At 38.5% G+C, this 21,998-nt stretch overlaps 1 protein-coding gene across 19 annotated transcripts in view; it reads left to right on the top strand.

Annotated features, from left to right (window-relative positions):
* The window catches only part of dlg1b (discs large MAGUK scaffold protein 1b), a 314,786-nt gene that overhangs the window by 148,182 nt on the left and 144,606 nt on the right, over positions 1-21,998 (top strand). The window lies entirely within an intron of this gene.

Raw genomic sequence — 21,998 nt, 5'->3', positions numbered from 1 at the left:
AAATAGACCATAAAACATCATCACACAAATAGCCTTTCAGACAACAAAGTTTCACATTCTTAAAAGCCCAATAAAACAAAACAACAGAACAAAATAAAATGCAATATTAATAGACACAACAATACAATGTTAGGATACAACTGAAAATGAGTTTTTTTATATTTTTATTTATGATTAATGGGTACATGATTGTATTGACTTTAACCATAATTTTATTTTATATTTAAAACAAGTAAATTAACTGATGTCTCTAATCTCATTTGGATAGAATGTAGAATGTTTTAGATAGAATGTACCATGTCACACGACATATCAACTTTCAGAATGTATTTTATGTTAACTGCCAGCATGTTTAGAAGTGTCAGTGCATAAGTCAGGGGTGTCTTTCCTCTTTCCTCTATTCTCAGTCATTGGTTTATCTGACTGTAGTTAACACTCTGCTCTCCAGTAATCACTCTCTCTACACTGATGGAGATTGCACACATTTCATAGTTTAGGTCAGAGTAAAGCCTGCTTGTTTTTAATGAGAGTGTCACAGTAATGCGTTAGCTCTGGCATTACCAGAGCACAAGAACCTCCTGAGCAAACACTTACAGACTCTCATGTATGAATCATCGTGATTTTAAATTTTTTTTTTTGTCAAGTGAAGTTGAGCTTTATTGTCATTCTGCTACGTGTGGGGACGAAATGTCGTTGTGCTACATATTTAAACATAATATAAACACACAACAGTTATAATATACTGTAAACAGTAGAAGTAAAAACAAGTATAAACCTAAACATAGCTAACCTACTGAGAGAGGTAGTCTAACTACTAGGGGTGGCACGGTTCACAAAACCCACGGTTCGGTTCGTATCACGGTTTTAGGGTCACAGTTTTCGGTTCTGTACGGTTCTTGTTGTTGTTTTTTCTTTTAATCGTTAACACTCCAGAAATTTACTTCAGCATATGATATATAGCTTAATTATCCACAATTTAGGATACAGTATTTAAAAAAATATGTTTATATCATGTAGAAGTTGTTTCCTAACTGGCTGTCTCCTGCTTACGCTGTCTACAGAGTCCGACACATTGGCGTAACATGTTTCATGTTAATTTTGATCAGAACAATGCACTGTGGCTTTAATTCAGCGTGAGCAGCTGACCTGATTAAAAATAACAAATTTCACTATGAAATCATTTAGTGAAGTGTTCCGTGTGTTTCACAATCACCCTGACATCCAGCGCTGTGAAAAAAATTAAATACACGAAAACACAACACTGCCAGGAGTTTTTGCCCAAACTTCAAAGGCCTGTTTAAATTATTAAAACTAGAAGCATGTAAAACGGTTCAGCTGCGCGAGACAAACCCTGCCAGTGTGTAAATGCACAATGGGTGCATGCGGCGCCCGCTCTCCATACGCACTGCTTCTGCCCTGCCAACGCACTGCTTGCGCGAGCAGTGTGAAGCCAGCGTTATAGCCTACGACGCTGGCAGCCTTCCTTATCTCTCCCACTTGCCATTTCTACACGTGACGTGACCTGTATGTCCACACATATTCTTATTTTGCGCGAAAAGGACACCCGCTGTCTGAGGTAACATACGGGCACGAGGCTACATTGCGCATGCGTCGAACCGTGCCGCATACGCGCTCCGAACCGAGACAAGCGAACCGAACGGTTCCGATGTTTTTTCATGTACCGTGCCACCCCTACTAACTACACATGTACTATAAATAGTTGACTATACATATACACAATCTAAGAACAACTATACAAATACTTTACATAAATACTATGAAATTGTGCAAAAATTTACGTTTCAGGGCAAGCTCATGTTCTCATTATATTTGAACACTCTCAAGCCTATGAAGACAATTAATTCAAATGATGATGTTGTCATTCAATAAACTGTTAGAAGTCATTGGGATAGGCAGTTTAACTAAGGCCCTTTGGCCTCTGGCATGATGATTACTTCCTATATGGTGCCGTATGGCGTCTCATGGCACCTCGAACCATCAAATCCTTGATGCAAAGCCCATAGGATTACATTCCATCTGCTCTGCTCGTGATTGACATCCATTTGGAAATCATCAATTGTTAAAAATGGCGAATTCTTGACGTGCAAACCTCAAAATGGTAAAAAGATTAGTGTGAACTTTTATTACAAGAACCTCACCATTATTAAACTGACCATGCCAAAATTGTTTCAATCTCAGCCATTCCTGGAATTTCTAAATTGTAATATTAAAAATAGTACTCAATCATACAAATGAGATAAGTGTAACATATTAGCCGATATGATTAGCCCTTTCTACAGATGATGAAAAGTTTACACTCCCACTTAGAGAGTTGTAAATATTCTGTTGGTTCAAACATGGAAATTATGTTTTTAGGTGTAATCTGTAAGTAAGGCTGTTTAAAAGGACTGACTTAAAGCATTCCTCTGATTAAACTAGAGGGGAAAACGGCTGTGTGACAGTGATGTATGAGGGAGCCTATGCTGGCTGCTGGACTGCTGCTTGTGTAAATACTAATTTCTTAGTCAATCGTCCTTTGTTCCAGAACACGCTGGCTGAATATACAGCTTCTATTTTTAGTTTCTTGACAAACATGGGAGGTTCTGATGGCTTTGGTAGGCTTCCTTTCTCTTTTGCTCTCTGTTTCTGCCACGATCCATTGATTTAATAATGACAAGTGAGACTATATATCCAAATTTGTCAGCAGCGTAACACCTCACCACATTAACACGGTTAACTTGGAGGTGCAAACACACTTTTCAAGCTTCTCCGGTCTACTGCTTACAAAATTCTCCTTGCAATCTTTGACTTTAAAAGGCCTCGTTTGATTGGATAGATACAGCCTGGCACATTCAACACATCTCAGATTGAACTAGAATGATCCAAACTAGCTGGTACTCTGCACTCAAATGTCTTTTTCTTGATGACAGGAAGGGCAGCATATGAAAGAGTAGTGGCTTATGCTGCTCACTGGATTGCCAGTACACTTTTAGCATCTGATCACACAGATGGGATGTCATGTCACCCCAGATTTTGTTGTTAGAACCGTTTCTGATGATTGTCCTTTAGCACTGGAGCCAATGGCTTGTGTGAGGATTTAGTTACAGGCAATGTAAAGCATCACTTTACAGCATTACCATTCAGTCACCCTGTAATAACAGTAGGATAGCGCTTATCTTGCTGGTTAATGCATTTACACCGATGTAGAGCTAAGGCTCTTTAAGCAATTGTTACAAGAAAGTATACACTGAAACGTGTATTTAGTTGTAGCTCCTGGTTGTGTGTGTTTATTGTGGTATTTGTTTTTTATTAATAGAATATGAAAAGGCATTCACAGATATGCACATTTAACAATTTTATATCATCCAGGTTCAAATGGATTCAATCTGCCCCCTTATTGTTCCAGTACTGGGTCCTTCCCAGCTTCCCTCTAGAAAAGAAGAGTCTGTTTACTAGATTTATTTTATCCTAATCCTTAAGGATAAGCTTATCTTCTAGTGAGTGGGATGTTGACAGTGCAATTTTGAAAAGACCTATGCGGCACATGCAAACTAGTTCTGACACTAACTTCACTTACTTCAGAAATTGCTAACTTATATATGATGCAAGGAAAAAGAAATCTGTGAGTTCTTTGTCTATATGTCTTTATAAATTCTGTTGACAGATTTGTAAGAACCCTAAAACGGTTCTTAAAAATCATTTATCCTTGAATCAGACTGCATTGTTTGTTGCGCATACGCATACAGTGAGGAGAACAAGTATTTGATACACTGCCGATTTTGCAGGTTTGCCCACTTACAAAGCATGTAGAAGTCTGTAATTTTTATCATAGGTACTCTTCAACTGTGAGTGACAGAATCTAAGAAAATCCAGAAAATCACATTGTATGATTTTTAAGTAATTAATTTGCATTTTATTGCATGGCATAAGTATTTGATACATCAAAAAAGCAGATCTTAATATTTGGTACAGAAACCTTTGTTTGCAATTACAGAGATCATACGTTTCCTGTAGTTCTTGACCAGGTTTGCACACACTGCAGCAGGGATTTTGGCCCCCTCCTCCATACAGACCTTCTCTAGATCCTTCAGGTTTTGGGGCTGTCGCTGGGCAATACGGACTTTCAGCTCCCTCCAAAGATTTTCTTTTGGGTTCAGGTCTGGAGACTGGCTAGGCCACTCCAGGACCTTGAGATGCTTCATACGGAACCACTCCTTAGTTGCCCTGGCTGTGTGTTTCGGGTCGTTGTCATGCTGGAAGACCCAGCCACGACCCATCTTCAATGCTTTTACTGAGGGAAGGAGGTTGTTGGCCAAGATCTCGCGATACATGGCCCCATCCATTCTCCCCTCAATACGGTGCAGTCATCCTGTCCCTTTTGCAGAAAAGCATCCCTAAAGAATGATGTTTCCGCCTCCATGCTTCAAGGTTGGGATGGTGTTCTTGGGGTTGTACTCATCCTTCTTCTTCCTCCAAACACGGCGAGTGGAGTTTAGACCAAAAAGTTCTATTTTTGTCTCATCAGACCACATGACCTTCTCCCATTCCTCCTCTGGATCATCCAGATGGTCTTTGGCAAACTTCAGACGGGCCTGGACATGCGCTGGCTTGAGCAGGGGGACCTTGCGTGCGCTGCAGGATTTTAATCCATGACGGTGTAGTGTTACTAATGGTTTTCTTTAATCCATGACTGTGGTCCCAGCTCTCTTCAGGTCATTGACCAGGTCCTGCCGTGTAGTTCTGGGCTGATCCTTCACCTTCCTCATGATCATTGATGCCCCACGAGGTGAGATCTTGCATGGTGCCCCAGACCGAGGGAGATTGACCGCCTTCTTGAACTTCTTCCATTCTCTAATAATTGCACCAACAGTTGTTGCCTTCTCACCAAGCCTTGTGCAGGTCTACAATTTTATCCCTGATGTCCTTACACAGCTGTCTGGTCTTGGCCATTGTGGAGAGGTTGGAGTCTGTTTGATTGAGTGTGTGGACAGGTGTCTTTTATACAGGTAACGAGTTCAAACAGGTGCAGTAAATACAGGTATTGAGTGGAGAACAGGAGGGCTTTTTAAAGAAAAACTAACAGGTCTGTGAGAGCCGGAATTCTTACTGGTTGATAGGTAATCAAATAATTATGTCATACAATAAAATGCGAATTAATTATTTAAAAATCATACAATGTGATTTTCTGGATTTTTGTTTTAGATTCCGTCTCTCACAGTTGAAGTGTACCTATGATAGAAATTACAGACCTCTACATGCTTTGTAAGAAGGAAAACCTGCAAAATCGGCAGTGTATCAAATACTTGTTCTCCCCACTGTACGTTGTAATAAGACCAAATATGAACCATATCATATGTATATAGGGATATGCGAGACTAGACGATTAAACTATACTGCTGCTGCTAGTCAACTTGGAAATACTAGTTGTTTACTTTTTTTTCCACAGTTTAATGTTTTGCTTTATGCCTATGTTTTTTTTACAAAGGCTACGTTTAAATTACCATCACGTTAATTTTATATTTGAAAATTAATACATTATTTTGTAAAGTTTATATCTGGAGTGGAATACAAAATCATTTCATTTTACCTTAGATTTTGCATGGGTTCGTCTTCACTCGTGGCGTGTCCACTCGGAAGATGAGCAAGGTGAGGTGAAAACCTACCAAAACTTTTCCGTGTTCTTCTATGTCATGTCAAAATATAGAACTATTAAAGGGTTAGTTCACCCAAAAATGAAGTTTCTGTCATTAATTACTCACCCTCATGTCTTTCCAAACCTGTAAGTCCTTAGGAGACTTGCACGGAAGAGTGATAAATGATAAAATTTTAATGATAAAGGCGTTAAACGTTACTCGATTCAGTCTGCCTATTTGTGACATCATCGCAACGCACCAGCAGCAGCGCTAAGAAAACAAAACATAGCATGGCGGATGGCAGAGGAGAAGCCAATGAGCGAGAAATTATCAAGCCACCAGGAAAAAGAGCACCTGTACTTTCAACCCTTGCTTGTTACCTGTGCATTCCTGGCACCAGTGTGCCAGCAGAGCGAGTTTTTAGTACTGCTGGCGACATAGTGAACGCACAGACAAGTGTTCTGCGGTCAGATCATGTTGATATTTTTGAAAAAGAAATCTGTAGAGTCATTGAAGAGTAGTTGGTTACATTTTATCTTTTGTTAAATATTGTTTGTTTATTAAACTGAGAGTAGTAGCAGGTTCAGCCAGTTTATTCAACCTGAAGAAATGTTGGTTGCACTTTATTTTTGATAATAATATTGTATTTGTATTATTTTAATGTTGAAAAACAACAGTAAAAGTAGCAGGTAAACCTACTATTAATTAAACCTGAAGAGAAGTTAGTTGCACTTTATTTTTGATATTAATATTGTAATATTTTTATGTTGGAAAACAAAAGCAGAAGTAGCAGGTTAACCTATTGTTAAAATGTTGGTTGCACTTACTGTGCTTTTATTGAAAATGTATTGAATATTGAAAATGAGTGCAGAAAAGGTTAACTTCCTGTTAATTCAACCTAAACTGTTGGTTGCACTTTATTCAAATAAAATTTGAATGCATTTGCCATTAATTGTTGTTTACTTGTTTGTTTATATCCATAATTAATTGATATACCGGATTCCCTTACAAGAAACAACAGGAATCTAGGAAACTTCACCTGCATTGACCAGTATCCAGATATTTATTTCAGTCACACAATTTTTGGCTAAAAAGTTACTGAATCGATTTCAAGTCACTGAATCGTTTCGGATCGTATCGTTCTAAATGAACCTATATCGTCCTTGAATCGTATCGACAACCTCAAATCGTGATATGAATCGAATCGTTGTTAAAACGAATCGTTACACCCCTAAAAAATATACATTTTCATTTGTAATGCCATGGTTTACCTACTTGGTGATTGTATGGCTCTTTTAATAATTACATGTATCTAGTGTAGTTGCTCATAAAAGTATTGCAGATTAGGGCTGCTCGATTTTGGAAAAAATCATAATCACGATTATTTTGGTCAATATTGAAATCACGATTATGTAACACGATTATTTCACATGACTTTGGGAATGTGTTGCATTTATTAAAAATACACCTTTCAACAATTCAATTGAAATTGTAACATTTGTTGTACTTTTTGAACTATTAAAATAAATAATATAACATATATTCAAATCGAAGTTTAAAAGTATTCACGTAAAAATGATAACCACAAATAAATAAGATCAACAATATGGTTTGGCTAGATATGCTTTTCAGGTACGTCTAACCTTAGTTTTCAGGTACAGAAATGTATCAAATGTAAAATAACATTGCATATTTGACTGTATAAATTAAAGATTAATCCTATTAAACTTACAAAATCTATTCAATCAAGAGCAGTGAGATGTGTCCTTGTCTTTTGTTGTTTGACATTAAACAGACAGCAGTAAAGGCTACTGCCCCTTTAAGACCTAATGCTCGGATATGCGTCGTCTTTCTCGACTATATTAAGTTTACTTAAGGCATATACAGACTATGTCTGCTAGGATACTCATCAAGATGGACATGTTGACATACGTTTTGTGTGAGTTTGTCCGTTCAAGAACAAGACTTGAAAGAGAACTCAATATTTGCGCGCTGTGAGACGTGTGCGCGCTTTCGGATGAGAGCACAGAGACACATTTTCTCACAGCGCGCGCTACTTCTCATTCACGTCTTCTGGCACTAAACCCGGGTGATGACGGCGAAAATGACTGGACATATTCGAAAATATGGCAGCACTCGCATGCACTGAACAAAGTTTACAAAGAGAGAATTATTTGAAAAATATGAAGGAAAAAAAGGACGTTTACACGGTACACTGCTCTCGTCAGTTTTTGTTTCTTTATTAGATTGTCATAGGTCACTCTGTTTAATTTTCAAGTGGTTAAACAAATTCGTGGTGTTCCTTTGCGTTGCAGCCACTACCATGTAGCAAATCTTGCACGTAGCATGTTTCTGCTCGTCGTCTGATTCCTCGAAGCCAAACTGTTCCCAGACAACGGAGTTGGTTTTGCCTTTTTTGCTCACCAGACGCTGCTGTAACTGCCCTCCTTCTGCCATCTTTACTCGCGCTGAGTTTTTAAATTCCAGCGGATGATATGCACACGAGTCACGAGACTGACGACCTGAGAGTAAAGTGGCTTCGGGAGGGGCGGATGTGCACGTGCGCGTTTCATTCAGAACGCAAGACAAAATAAGAGTGTTCTTGCAAAACTGAACATGGCAAAATAATCGTTTTTTCTCGATTGTACTATTTTGGTGATCGTTGGGAGGCAAAATCGAAATCGAAATTCGATTAATTGCACAGCCCTATTGCAGATCATAACTGCTTACTTATTTTTAGGTTTTGCATTTGAATAGTTTCAAATTTGCATCTCAATTTGTGACAATCATCAACCCCAAATACCCAAAACCACCCGCAAAGATGTTTACACTTGCACTTTTCTTATATTTCAAGTAGGGGTGCACCGATCCGATATTAGGATCGGATATCGGCCGCGATACTGACAAAATAGCTGGATCGGGGATCGGAAAAATGAACAGATCCACAAGCCGATCCAGGTGTTTTTTTCCGTCGCAGCAGAACCGACGTCATTCGTCAGCTTCACGTGTGTCGCATGCTAGAAGAGACTCGGCTGTGTGGAGGAGATATTTCACGCTTGCCACGCGAACTAGTTCGCAATGTCTGCAAAGTAACTTAAATGTTTCGAGGGGAGGTGGTATTACTGCAAAGTCAGGGTTTTTCCTGCATTGAACATTTTTTGACGGCCGCCAAAGCCTAATTTGATGAGTTATTGTGATTTACGAGCGATGTAGAACAGATGCTGCGCTTGTGACTGAGTGACAGAGAGACCGATCAGAGAATTCCTCCCCCGCGCACACTCTCTGGGTCTTCAAAATAATCAGCGTTAGCTCTCTCATATTTCACATATTAATCCAAATCAAAAGGTCGGAAGACCGAAACCATGTTGCACGTGACACATTCGGACAAATTTGTCCTTGAAATATCGCTGGTTGTGAATTGCGCTCAAAAAACATTGCCTCTTCTCTTACCAGCTGACATAAAGCATACTTTCAATAAACGGGAGACAAATTTTATTCAGTTATGAAGTGTTTTCTTTGTGTTGACATCTTTCGCGATGTTCTTACAGACAGGATTCACACACAACGTGTCTGCTAATGTCCGATTCGTGACCTGATGACTCATTTGAACAGAATCATTTTAACGACTGGTTAGAACAAGTGATCTGTCCAACACTGAACTCATGAATCAGTTTATTATTTTACTCAGAACGCATCTGAAATGAGAACACAAGTGCTTACCCAATTAAGCAAGAGTGGGTAGTAAGAATTATTTTTAATTATCAACAGTATTTCATCTTATTTCTGTTGACAATGTGTAGTAAAATAAATAGGCCTAGCCTACAATCATTTAGACAGGAGTGAGGTGAAACCAGAACAAAGTTGTTATTAGCTAGCTGATCATTTTTATTAAATTGCATATGGCAGAAAATTAAGACTATTTGTTAATTTGTAATGCTACTTTTTAATATTGATATGATTATATACCAAAACAATGATCTGTAGTGTAAAAAATGTTTGGTAACTGTCAGATTACTATTGTATGTTTGACTGTTTTTTGTTTCCACTGCTACATTTTATTTATTTAAAGAAGTTTGATTACATTCTATTTTAGATTTGAAAGCACAATTGTTTTTTAAATAAATAAGAATTCAACACTTTACATTCATCTGTTATTTTGTCTTAGTTATGTTTAGTTAGTAAAGTCTGGTGCCTTTAGTCTCTTCAAGGAAGGTATAAGGTGGAAGATATACAGTTTATTATTAATTCAACAATAGTATCGGATCGGTATCGGGTATCGACAGATACACAAAGCCCAGGCATCGGTATCGGTATCGGGACTGAAAAAGTCGGATCGGTGCACCCCTAATTTCAAGACTTAAGTATTTGAGATTTTGGGAATGTAATAAATATTGACATGACAATCAATTTGAAACCCTTAAAGTTGCATATTTGTTTTCAGAATGGGATTTTTCCTGTTAACCTGTTAAGCTGCACCCCCACTTTGGGGCTCACAGCTGAAAACGACCTACCTGAATTAAAACAATTATAGCTCCTGAGAACAGTGTGCTACAGGCACAATTAAGGTATCTTTGGAAAGAAGACACTTGGGACTCTACTAAAAAGCAATCAGAGTTGATAATTGTCAAACAGATAAAAAATTATAATAGTTGAAATGCCTCAAAAATTATTTGCACTACATAGAATGTTTTATTATTTCATGTAAAAATATATGAATAGAATAATCATAAAAATAGAAATAAACAGTAATAAGCATATATTTACATCTAGTCTGTCTACATTTGTTGTTTCTACATTTTAATTTAATTGTAACTAATTACTTTTATTTAAAATTGATTCTTTTTTTTTTTAAGTATAAGAAAAAATGAGAATCGTGTAAGAGAATCGTGATCTCAATTCCCATGGAGAAAAATCGTGATTCACATTTTAGCAAGAATCGTGCAGCCCTAGTTGTCAATATGTTTTAAGCGCTAGACTAGTCGACTAGTCGGTTGCAAGTATTAAACATAGGCACAAAATGTGCCCCGCAGTGTTAGTGCCATGTTAATGGTATAAATAAATGGTAATTCAAATCCTTTTTTTGATTTTTCTTCACTTATGGCTTTAAACTTGTGGGTAAAACATTTCATCTTACTGACACATTGCCATATAAAGCAGGTTACTTCTGTGTGTGTGTTCTCATTTGAAGCTGTGAATGTTGGAACAGTGTGCAGAGGAGGAAACGAGTCAAAAATTGGAGTCAGTTTGGATCCCAGTCTGCGGTGGTGCTGCGGTATCAGGTGTGTCCCAGGAAAGCTTCAGATTGAATAGTGATCTGCCTACCTCAGTCATAGAGGACCATGACTCAATAGTGAGTGGTCATGGTTGCCAGGAGACCCTCCTCCTCATATGCTCATCAGGGAAGACTGTGAGCTCTCCTCTTCTATCATGTGCTTCCTCCCACATGCTCTGCACACCGAACACCTACAAATCAATCTTAATGATAGCAATTCTTTCTGCCGGTCTCGCTGGTATTTCCATTTATGGTTGTTTAGAGAGAATTACATAACTTGGCAGTATTTTTAGGGAAGGACGAAAACCTCTTAGATTGTGGCCATATGCACAAAGAGTCTGTGGACTCCTTTTTGACTTTTTATTATTGACAAGGCTTTGCTTCAGTGTATTATGCAATTAGATCGCTCATTGTCAGTTCAACAAGATGCACCAGTTTTAGATGTTTAGAGGGATTGTTTCCATCCAAAACAACTCAATATGTTGCAGCCAATTTATAGTTATATATGCAATTTATAGTTAAACTAAATTTAATTGAATATTATCTTTCTGGACTTTATGCACATACTACTGTAATCTTAAAAGTACTGTTTACAGAACAAGCACAACTTTGATGCCAAGGACCCCCTTTCTAAATTATAAAGACAGTATATTTCCATGCATAAATTCATTTGTACTGCATGAGAAGAATATAAAGCATGGAACAGAAACAGAGACAGAGATGTGAAATAATGTCCCATAAAGATGTGAAATTTTATAAAATTAAATAATGTACTTTTTTTATTGTTACAATGTAATTAAATGGCCTGGAGGACTGGCTCGCAGTCTCCACTCTAATTCATCCCAAAGGTTGTTCTATCGGGTTCTCTTGCGCTGCTGCTTCGCTAGCATCGTCGGCATCGGGAGTTAACGCAGTTTGAGCCAGCGGCTCGCATTGATAAGGCTCTGGGTCTGTGTCATAGACCGTAAAATAATATGGACGACGCGACTTCATTGACTTCCGCTGACCATAGTTGAAGCTTTCATATGCCCGCACACGGCGCTGACATCTTGGGACCGAGTCTGTGCAGTAGCGATCTCGGGACCGGAGTTGCGCAGTAGAGAACAGGAAGTAGAGGCGCGATTATCAAAAGCCCGCCCACACTCTCGCAGATGCAGAATAATTAATTGTGTTGGTGTGAAATAAACAGTTATGGAAATGTAGAAATTAAAGCTAAAGCTCCAATCTCCTCCTAAAAATCCCGAAAAAAGTCCGTTAGTGCCTCAGTGACAACTTCACTCAGAGAAGCCGTCAATCTCAGCTGTCAATCATGATGTCACACCCCCCGTTTTTATAGCATCAAATAACTCACTAAAACTAAACTTATTTAAAAAACGAACACTTGAAATGAAATTATCATAATAAAAACTGCCTAAAATGACAGAAACCATCTTTAGGAAACAATTATTTGAAGTGTAATTTAATTGATTAGTGTGTCTCGCTCTCCATTCAAATACATGGAGGGGTGGGGTTTAGGAGCTATACTGGGACCGGCCACCGGGGGGCGATCGAGGCGCGGAAGCTTCAATTTTTGACAGGAGCACTACAGGCTTGGTCTGTGTCTACAGACAATTCACCCTCCTCCACTTCAGGTGAAGGTGGGGGAGAATGACCGCTCAGTTACAAAGCTACTGGCATCATTCTCCATCTTTGCGACTCGCGAGTCTGACAGCTGTCAATCAATCCGTCAATGCGGGTCTCAGGCACTCATGCCCTCCGCTCAGTCCCACCCTCGGTTCATCCCCTCTGTCTCCGCTGGGCTCTGCCCACTTTTCCAGCATTTTTCAAAAAATTGCCAGTGGGTGGAGTTAAGCTCTGAGCTGGGGTTTAGTTACCCTTTAACAGTTCCTTTCACTGGAATTAAGGGATCAAGCCCAACCCCTGAAAAGCAACCCCACAGCATAATCCCCCCTCCACCAAACTTTACACTTGGCATAATGCAATCAGGCAAATACCATTCTCCTGGCAACTGCCAAACCCAGACTCGGTCATCGGATTGCCAGACAGAGAAGCGTGATTCATCACTCCAGAGAATACATCTCCACTGCTCTAGAGTGCAGTGGCTGCGTGCTTTACACCACTGCATCTGACGCTTTGTATTGCACTTGGTGATGTAAGGCTTGGATGCAGCTGCTTGGCCATGGAAACCCATTTCATGATGCTCTCTACGCACTGTTCTTGAGCAAATCTGAAGACCACACAAAGTTTGGAGGTCTGTAGCTATAGAAAGTTGGCGACTTCTGCGCACTGTGTGCCTCAGCATGCGCTAACCCCGCTCTGTGATTTTACGTGGCCTACCACTTCGTGGCTGAGTTGCTGTTGTTCCCAATTGCTTCCATCAGGAGTTTAGAAAGAATTACATAACATGGCAGTAATGTTAGGGAAAGATGAAAACCTCCCAGACTGGCCAGATGCAGGAAGGAAAAGCTGTGTTTATGGACACCACTTTGACTTTAATTATTGACCAGGCGAAAGGCTGATTTATACTTCTGCGTCGGACCTACGCCGTATCCTCTACACCGCAAGTTACACGTTGGTTTTCATTTATACTTCAGCGTTGTTGTCTGCGTCAATGTGCAATTAAACATGCAGACCGCTAGTAGGCAGTGTCCACGGGCATGTTGATGGTGTAACCCAAAGTATCAAGACAAAAGCCGAAGAAGAAGCAGCTTGTGTACATTGTCGAAGTAGCAGCAGCAGCGAATTTTCTTGCAGCTTGAGTTGTATCTAATACAAAATAAGCATCTCTAGTTGATCAGTAGAGTTAAATAAGAGGCGATCTGCTGCTAGAATGCTTTTTTGAAATCATGCAGAGTGCTCGTGGCCGCTGTTTTCAATATCGGTGGCTCGTGCACAGACAAGCACTTCAATCAATTGCTGTTGCGGAGACTTTATTAGTTCCGTTGAAATCACAAAACGAAATGCACCCAAATGTGTCCCTGTTCTTGATATACAATCACTGATTAACATCTTTGGTTTTAATGAGAAAATAAAGAAACTATACAATGGTGGATTAGAACCTCTGGCACGCTTAACAAAAATTCTACCACTAGACCATCAAGAGCTCATACACACTCACAACGTATCTATGTATTTATTCACTAACATAAAGAATCTCTGGACTACAAAATATTGTGTTATATAGCAGATGTACGGATGAAACTATCATCCCATTTCTGGACACATGCGCACACACTCCTATCGCAGATTTTTTTAATTTATTTATTGACCTGAGGGAGGGGCTCTTGCAGACCAATCACAGCACTTGCGGTCCGCGTAGAATTGACGCGTTGTCACATTTTTGGAGAGGTGCACGTCAGGGTATGTCGTAGGCTACGCGTGCAACATATCCTACGACATAGCTACCGCGTACACTCAACGCAGAAGTATAAATTGGGCTTTAGCTTTAGTGTATTATGTAATTAGATCGCTCGCTGTCAGTTCCACAAGATGCTCCAGTTTTAGATTTCTAGATGGATTGTTTCCATTTATGTTAACTTTTGAAGTTTTTCAGCCCCAAAAATACATTTTAAAGTTGGAAATCATGGAGGGGTCTGAAATTGTCATCGTAGGTGCATGTCCACTGTGATAGACATAATCTTTAAAAAAAAATCCATAAATCACAATACATGATTTTTTTACTATTCATTTGTATGTTACAGCTGAAAATAAGTATTTGAACACCTGTCTATCAGCTAGAATTCTGACCCTCAAAGACCTGTTAGTCTGCCTTTAAAATGTCCACCTCCACTCCATTTATTATCCTAAATTAGATGCACCTGTTTGAGGTCGTTAGCTGCATAAAGACACCTGTCCACCCCATACAATCAGTAAGAATCCAATTACTAACACGGCCAAGACCAAAGAGCTGTCCAAAGACACTAGAAACAAAATTGTACACCTCCACAAGGCTGGAAAGGGCTACGAGGAAATTGCCAAGCAGCTTGGTGAAAAAAGGTCCACTGTTGGAGCAATCATTAGAAAATGGAAGAGGCTTAACATGACTGTCAATCTCCCTCAGACTGGGGCTCCATGCAAGATCTCACCTCGTGGGGTCTCAATGATCCTAAGAAAGGTGAGATATCAGCCCAGAACTACACGGGAGGAGCTGGTCAATAACCTGAAAAGAGCTGGGACCACCGTTTCCAAGGTTACTGTTGGTAATACACTAAGACGTCATGATTTGAAATCATGCATGGCACGGAAGGTTCCCCTGCTTAAACCAGCACATGTCCAGGCCCGTCTTAAATTTGCCAATGACCATTTGGATGATCCAGAGGAGTCATGGGAGAAAGTCATGTGGTCAGATGAGACCAAAATAGAACTTTTTGGTCATAATTCCACTAAACGTATTTGGAGGAAGAAGAAGGATGAGTACCATCCCAAGAACACCATCCCTACTGTGAAGCATGGGGGTGGTAGCATCATGCTTTGGGGGTGTTTTTCTGCACATGGGACAGGGCGACTGCACTGTATTAAGGAGAGGATGACCGGGGCCATGTATTGCGAGATTTTGGGGAACAACCTCCTTCCCTCAGTTAGAGCATTGAAGATGGGTCGAGGCTGGGTCTTCCAACATGACAATGACCTGAAGCACACAGCCAGGATAACCAAGGAGTGGCTCTGTAAGAAGCATATCAAGGTTCTGGCGTGGCCTAGCCAGTCTCCAGACCTAAATCCAATAGAGAATCTTTGGAGGGAGCTCAAACTCCGTGTTACTCAGCGACAGGCCAGAAACCTGACTGATCTAGAGAAGATCTGTGTGGAGGAGTGGGCCAAAATCCCTCCTGCAGTGTGTGCAAACCTGGTGAAAAACTACAGGAAACGTTTGACCTCTGTAATTGCAAACAAAGGCTACTGTACCAAATATGAACATTGATTTTCTCAGGTGTTCATATACTTATTTGCAGCTGTATCATACAAATAAATAGTTAAAAAATCATACATTGTGATTTCTGTATTTTTTTTTTTAGATTATGTCTCTCACAGTGGACATGCACCTACGATGACAATTTCAGACCCCTCCATGATTTCTAAGTGGGAGAACTTGCAAAATAGCAGGGTGTTCAAATTCTTATTTTCCTCACTGTATATATATATATATATATATATATATATATATATATATATATATATATATATATATATATATATATATATATATATATATATATATATATATATATATATACATATACATATACATATACATATACATATATACATATATAACCTAGGCTCATCAATCCAATTAAATGGGACTTTAAAATGTATTTTTAGGGCTGAAAAACTTCAAATGTTTACATAAAATATTAAATTAATGGTTGTGTTGTTTGAAAAGCTGTAATTTATGTTGGTGCATGGCACCGGCATTATCTCTTCAGTGCTGTTTTTAATAAAGAGGCTGTTTAACCATTTGGTATGTTTGATCTCCTCCATAGTGCTTTAAAATTCAGCATTCTGTCTATAATTCAAATGGGTTGGATATGTTTTGCATTCTGTGCCAACTTGTGCATATAGTCCACTCTGTGCTGTCCTGCCTCTCGACCGAAGCACATTGAGTGTGCGCTGCGGTGGTTTGTTTGACGCTGACGTGATACCATTTTTTTTTTTTTCAATCATATTAACTTTCGCTATTCATCATATAGGAAATAGTAAATGTGTAAACAATTGACCGATTTTAGATGCAGCTTCTGCACTTTTTCAGTGTAGAGGCGGGACACTTCAGATTCTAGAGAGCATTTGATTGGACCGAAGATCTTATTAGAAGCAAAAGTCAATGATGTCAACTAGAGCCCGACTGATAAAGGATTTTTAAGGCCGATACCGATACAAATATTTGGTGATTTAAAAATCCCATAATCCGATATATCGGCCGATATATATATATAAAAAAAAAAAAAAACAGAAACGCGTAAAAAAACTTAAATAGATTTCCCTTACATTAGTTATTTGTAGTTATTCATGATCCCTCAGCCTCTCTAAAATAATATGATAATGCAGTTTAAAAATAAACTTGTTTGTTTTATTGTCACAACAAGACAGAGGAACAGAAAAATATATTAAAGTTCCGATAAATAAAGTGTATAAAAATACAAACTTAAGATATGAAACTTAAAGTGCTTTGGATGAAAACACAATAACAAAAACAAAACAAAAAAAATTTGAAGTTACCAGTATTAATAGACGTGGTAAGCTTCATAAATATAACTTTGAGCAAGACTGGAAAAAAATACTCAGTTAAGTTCTATAAGTCCTGATAAATAACAACAACAGCAAAATATAAACTATATACAATGTTAATTTGCTTATCCCTTTACATGCACTCTTTTAATTCTGTCCATCAAGCTACAACAAACCATTTTCAATCATAATTTGCTGCCTGCCTTCTAAAATCTACTACTTAGTGATGCAGTAAATCCATTATGTGACTCGTTAATGCTGCGTCTGAACGAAATCAGCAATACACTTTCGTTCACTCTACACGTGCCTAACTTACGATTTACAATGCAGGGACTGGAACTAGAAATATACTAGTTATAAATACAGTAATCATTACTTTATTTAGGCAGAATACGTTTGTTGTATTTTCAAGCGCATTAATGTTAGCGGTCTTCCACTGATAGCCATGGCATTAGCTTGCTTTGTGGTTAGCTAAAGTTTATGATAAGCCATAATTTAGAAATGGACAACATCATACTGCAAAATATTGTAAAACATACTTTTTCAAAATAACAGGCAGAGGAGAGATAATAAGTCTCATGCTGTCAAACTGTCACACTATTAAAGAAATACATCTTATTCACATTGTCCGAGTTAAACTGACAGTTAGTCAACTATACTGTAACAACCTAACGTAATTACTAGCTCTCTTGGCTTACATGTAACTGCAAAACTGGACTTGGCAGTCACAAAATTTGTCATGCTTATTTGAGTTAAGAGAACTGATGGGGATGTTCTGACGCCAACACTCATAATGTGGTTGAGCGGTGTTTCGTCCATTTGTATTATTTTTTTAAATATTCATTTATTGGCCATCATAAATGGCGATACCGATGGTTTGAAAAATGCCTAATATCGGCTCGCCGATATATTGGTCAGGCTCTAATGTCAACAAATTTGCGGATTCATATTGGTGATAGATAGAAGCTGCAAATTTTGAATGCTTCTAAATGTGATTAATTTTCTTTGTTTTGAAGCCCACTAGCTTAACACTAAATAAGATTAATTCTAAATTTATACTAAAAGCTACAGGCTTTAGTTTTTTTCTTTAAAATATCTTTCTACGAAACCCTTAGTACCCTCTTGTGGCCTCATAGGGGTCCTTGAACTCCAGTTTGAAAACCTGATTTTTTCTATACAGCTTGTATATTGTATATAAATTAGGGGTGTAACGGTACACAAAATTGGCGGTTCGGTACGTACCTCGGTTTTGATGTCACGGTTCGGTACGGGTTTGGTACAGCAGTTTTACAAAATTGCTTTTTATGTATTTTTATTAAACAGTGGTTTACTGAAAAAATTGTGTCTGTCCTTAAATTAATTCAATTAACTAAAAGTTATCTTTAAAACTTAAAGATAATGCTGTAAACTATAGGGAGGCCTAATATTAAAGGTTAACAACAGAGCCCAAACTATTTGCTTAAATTCAGTTGCTTTTCATGTTTAGATATAATAATCAACACTCAAATAACACATTGTATGCAAACATGTAAACTTCACATGAGGCAGTTTTTGCATGAACTTCTAAATCTAATTATAAAATTATGTTTTTTTTCTCCAATTCGTTGTTGAAATATAATAATTTATGCACAGTAGAGCTGCAACTAACGATTATTTTTTCTGTCGACTAATCTAACGATTATTTTTTATCTAACGATTATTTTTCCCAGGTTAATCTTATTATTCTTTTTTTACTGATTATTGTATTTCAAAGAGGGTAGTCAAGTCAAGTCAAGTCAACTTTATTTATATAGCGCTTTTAACAATGTAGATTGTTTCAAAGCAGCTTTACAGTGTTAAACAGGAATTTGTAGTGAATTTGTATATTATTTTAACACGAAATCAATGAATGATGACAATATTAATTGTATTTCAGGAAGGGTAGTGTACATAGTATGCCATTTTATAATGAAATATATGAACACAAGAAGCTTTTTAAACATAATATATAATGATACTATTCATCATAAAATGTATACAGAGTAGGCCTAATTAGGAAAAGTTGTTTACTATAGTAGTTGAGTATGATTTACTTATTGATTTGTGTCAATAGTAAACGAAAATGCACTTGTATTTATCTGCAAAAGGTTCACATACAGGAGCTTTCAGCATAGTTTTAATGTATAACTAGTCGTCTATTTTGAAGATACATGTGCATAAACAACGACTAAAGCTGCCAGAAGTTTTTGCCCAAACTTCAAAGACACATTTAAATGATTAAAGCTAGAGGCATATCTTAACTTTAATGTTACTTTAATCATGCAAACTACCTATATACAGCATGTTATTATGCATATGTGTTTGGGACAGAGGGGAACCGGGTCGCATTAACAGGAGATATATGCAGCCCATAATAAATAAAAGCACGAGACGTACTGGGGTCGGAGAAGAACACCGGAAAATGTGACCGTCTGTTGCAATACACGCGTGGCGCGTTCAGCTGCGCGAGAGAACACTGGCAGCAGGGTTGCCAGGTTTACACAACAAAACCCACCCATTCGTTACTCAAAACTAGCCCAAAACTAGCCCAAAACAAGCCCAATCGCGTTTCGGGCAGGTTCTCTGGTAAACATCGTGTTCGGGGGGTTAAATATGTGTGTTTTTTTGCTTCAACCCGCGGACATGAGACACAGCCCGCGGCAACAGTGTAGAAGTAGCCCAATTCCGCGGGAAAAAAAGCGGACTTGGCAACACTGACAGCTTCTGCTCTGCCACCGCGTGCAGTGTGAAACCGGCGTTACAGAGCGAACAAAGTTTTATTCGGCTTCTGTTTAAAGTACTCCCACACTTTTGAATGTCGCGGTCTGGCTTTATATGATAAATGATAATTTTCACTATGGCCGGGAGCAGAAGCTGCCATTATTCTAGATCTTCTGTTCCATTCTAGAATGTAAATAATGTGCCGTCGACGCATTTCACGCACGTCGACGTATTTTCGTAGTCGACGTCGTTGCAGCCCTAATACACAGTGGCTGTCATTTTCATGACAGATTTATTTAAACACATTAAATAATCCAGACATCACTAACAGGCTCAGTAGTATATGAATATATAGGCTAGTATAGTGCATATATTTAGTGAAAGAGTTGATTTCTCTAGTGAACTAAAACTAACAGCTGTGGACACTGAAAGATTTATGAGGTAAATGTGATGCTTACGTGACATTGTTTACAAGCTGTTTTATTTACGTTTATTTACGTTTCAGTAAGTTGTAATGTATCCTCAACATACATTAAGATGTTTATTCTTTAGGAAGAGATGATCGCGTTCTCTCGCGCGTTGCGCCGCCGCTTGAACTGACGCGCCTATACAGTGATCAGTCATGTCACATTAAAGAGCATCAACACGGCATTTATTGTTTGAATTTCGTGATAAAATGGACTGAATACTTAATATGTTGGTGTGGGAACTCGGATTGAAGTATGTATTCCGCACATAAAACAAGCCGACTGTTAACTGTTAAAGACTGCATTCGGAACCGTTCGGTACACACGTGCACTGTACCGGAAGCCCTGCACTGAAACGGGTTCGGTACGAATACGTGTACTGTTACACCTAGAATAAAAATACATGTATATTTCTTGATAGGCTACTTTCTCAGGTCTATGTTAAATATTTAACTGAATCTCAATTAAATATGTAACTAATAAATGGACAGCACATACATATTTAAAGGTAGGATAGGCAATTTTTTTCATAAACACATGGTTGAAAATCTCTTCACATCCTGATAGCGATAGATGATAGAAGTGGTCTAAAAATTAAATTATGTGCATACTGTATATCCTCTTTGGAAGTCTCAGGATCAAATGCAATGATACGATGTTCTACCCACCTGTCAGTGTATGTACTTACATACCTTTGTACTCCTGCTCGCGCAGACATCAAACGTCATCAGCACGTTCCGTGAGGCAGAGTTGTGGACAGACAGTCACCGAGTGCCACAAACAAACAGCAGTCATCTTTTACAGTTCCTCCTGAATCAAAACAATGCTACGTTCATGCCATGTTGTGACCGCAATTTAGAGACAGCAATCCGTAACATTCTACCAGGACCGGTTCATGTCCTCAGACTCGGATGTGTTCTATGTCAACACTATCAAAGCCGAAATGAATCTGCAGCAGTCAGGTGGTACAAGTAAGAGCTCATAAGTTGTTTATGTTCATTATTATTGTGATGTTATGTGGTTTGAGACATTAGGTAATTTAACTTGCTTTGCTGAATCTGCTCTGGCTTCATGTGTTTTGGAGGCGGCGTAGCTTTGGAGATGCTCTGAAGGGAGGGTGGGATCTAATGCTTTCCAAACTTGCTTGCTGTTGCTAGCTGCTATGAAAGCCTACCCTACATTGACCTCTACATCCATCATTAAATATGTTTTCTAAAACATTGTGGATGATGTACATATTTTCCTTCACTTGCTAAAGGGGAAGTAAATCAAAACACATGTGAATTCCCGTTGCTATTTCCTGTAATCTAGCTACTGATTATACACCATGCAAATTCATAAAGCTAGTGGGTGAACCAGTCCAATGAGGCTTATGTCGGCTTTAAATAAGGCTGCTTGAATCACAGGCTTACCCAGAAGTAGTCAGTATCTGATAAACATGTTGCCATAGCAACTGTGTCCATCCTCCGCCTGTGTGGAAACAGCTCATCAGTTACTTTTCTGTGAAAGCTTGTTCCACTGAATGTATTTTAGAGGGAGGGGAACCCATTCATCATCATGTGAAAGCACTACTGTAGTGCAAGGGAATGAGTTGATAGCACAGTCCCTTTCAAGGAAAGTCTGTTCACTCAGCGGCCATATTTGCAACACCTCCAGGCAGCTATT

The sequence above is a fragment of the Gobio gobio genome (assembly GCF_949357685.1).
Source record: "Gobio gobio genome assembly, chromosome: 6".
Lineage (NCBI taxonomy): Eukaryota > Metazoa > Chordata > Actinopteri > Cypriniformes > Gobionidae > Gobio > Gobio gobio.
This window is presented reverse-complemented; position numbering and strand designations above follow the sequence as displayed.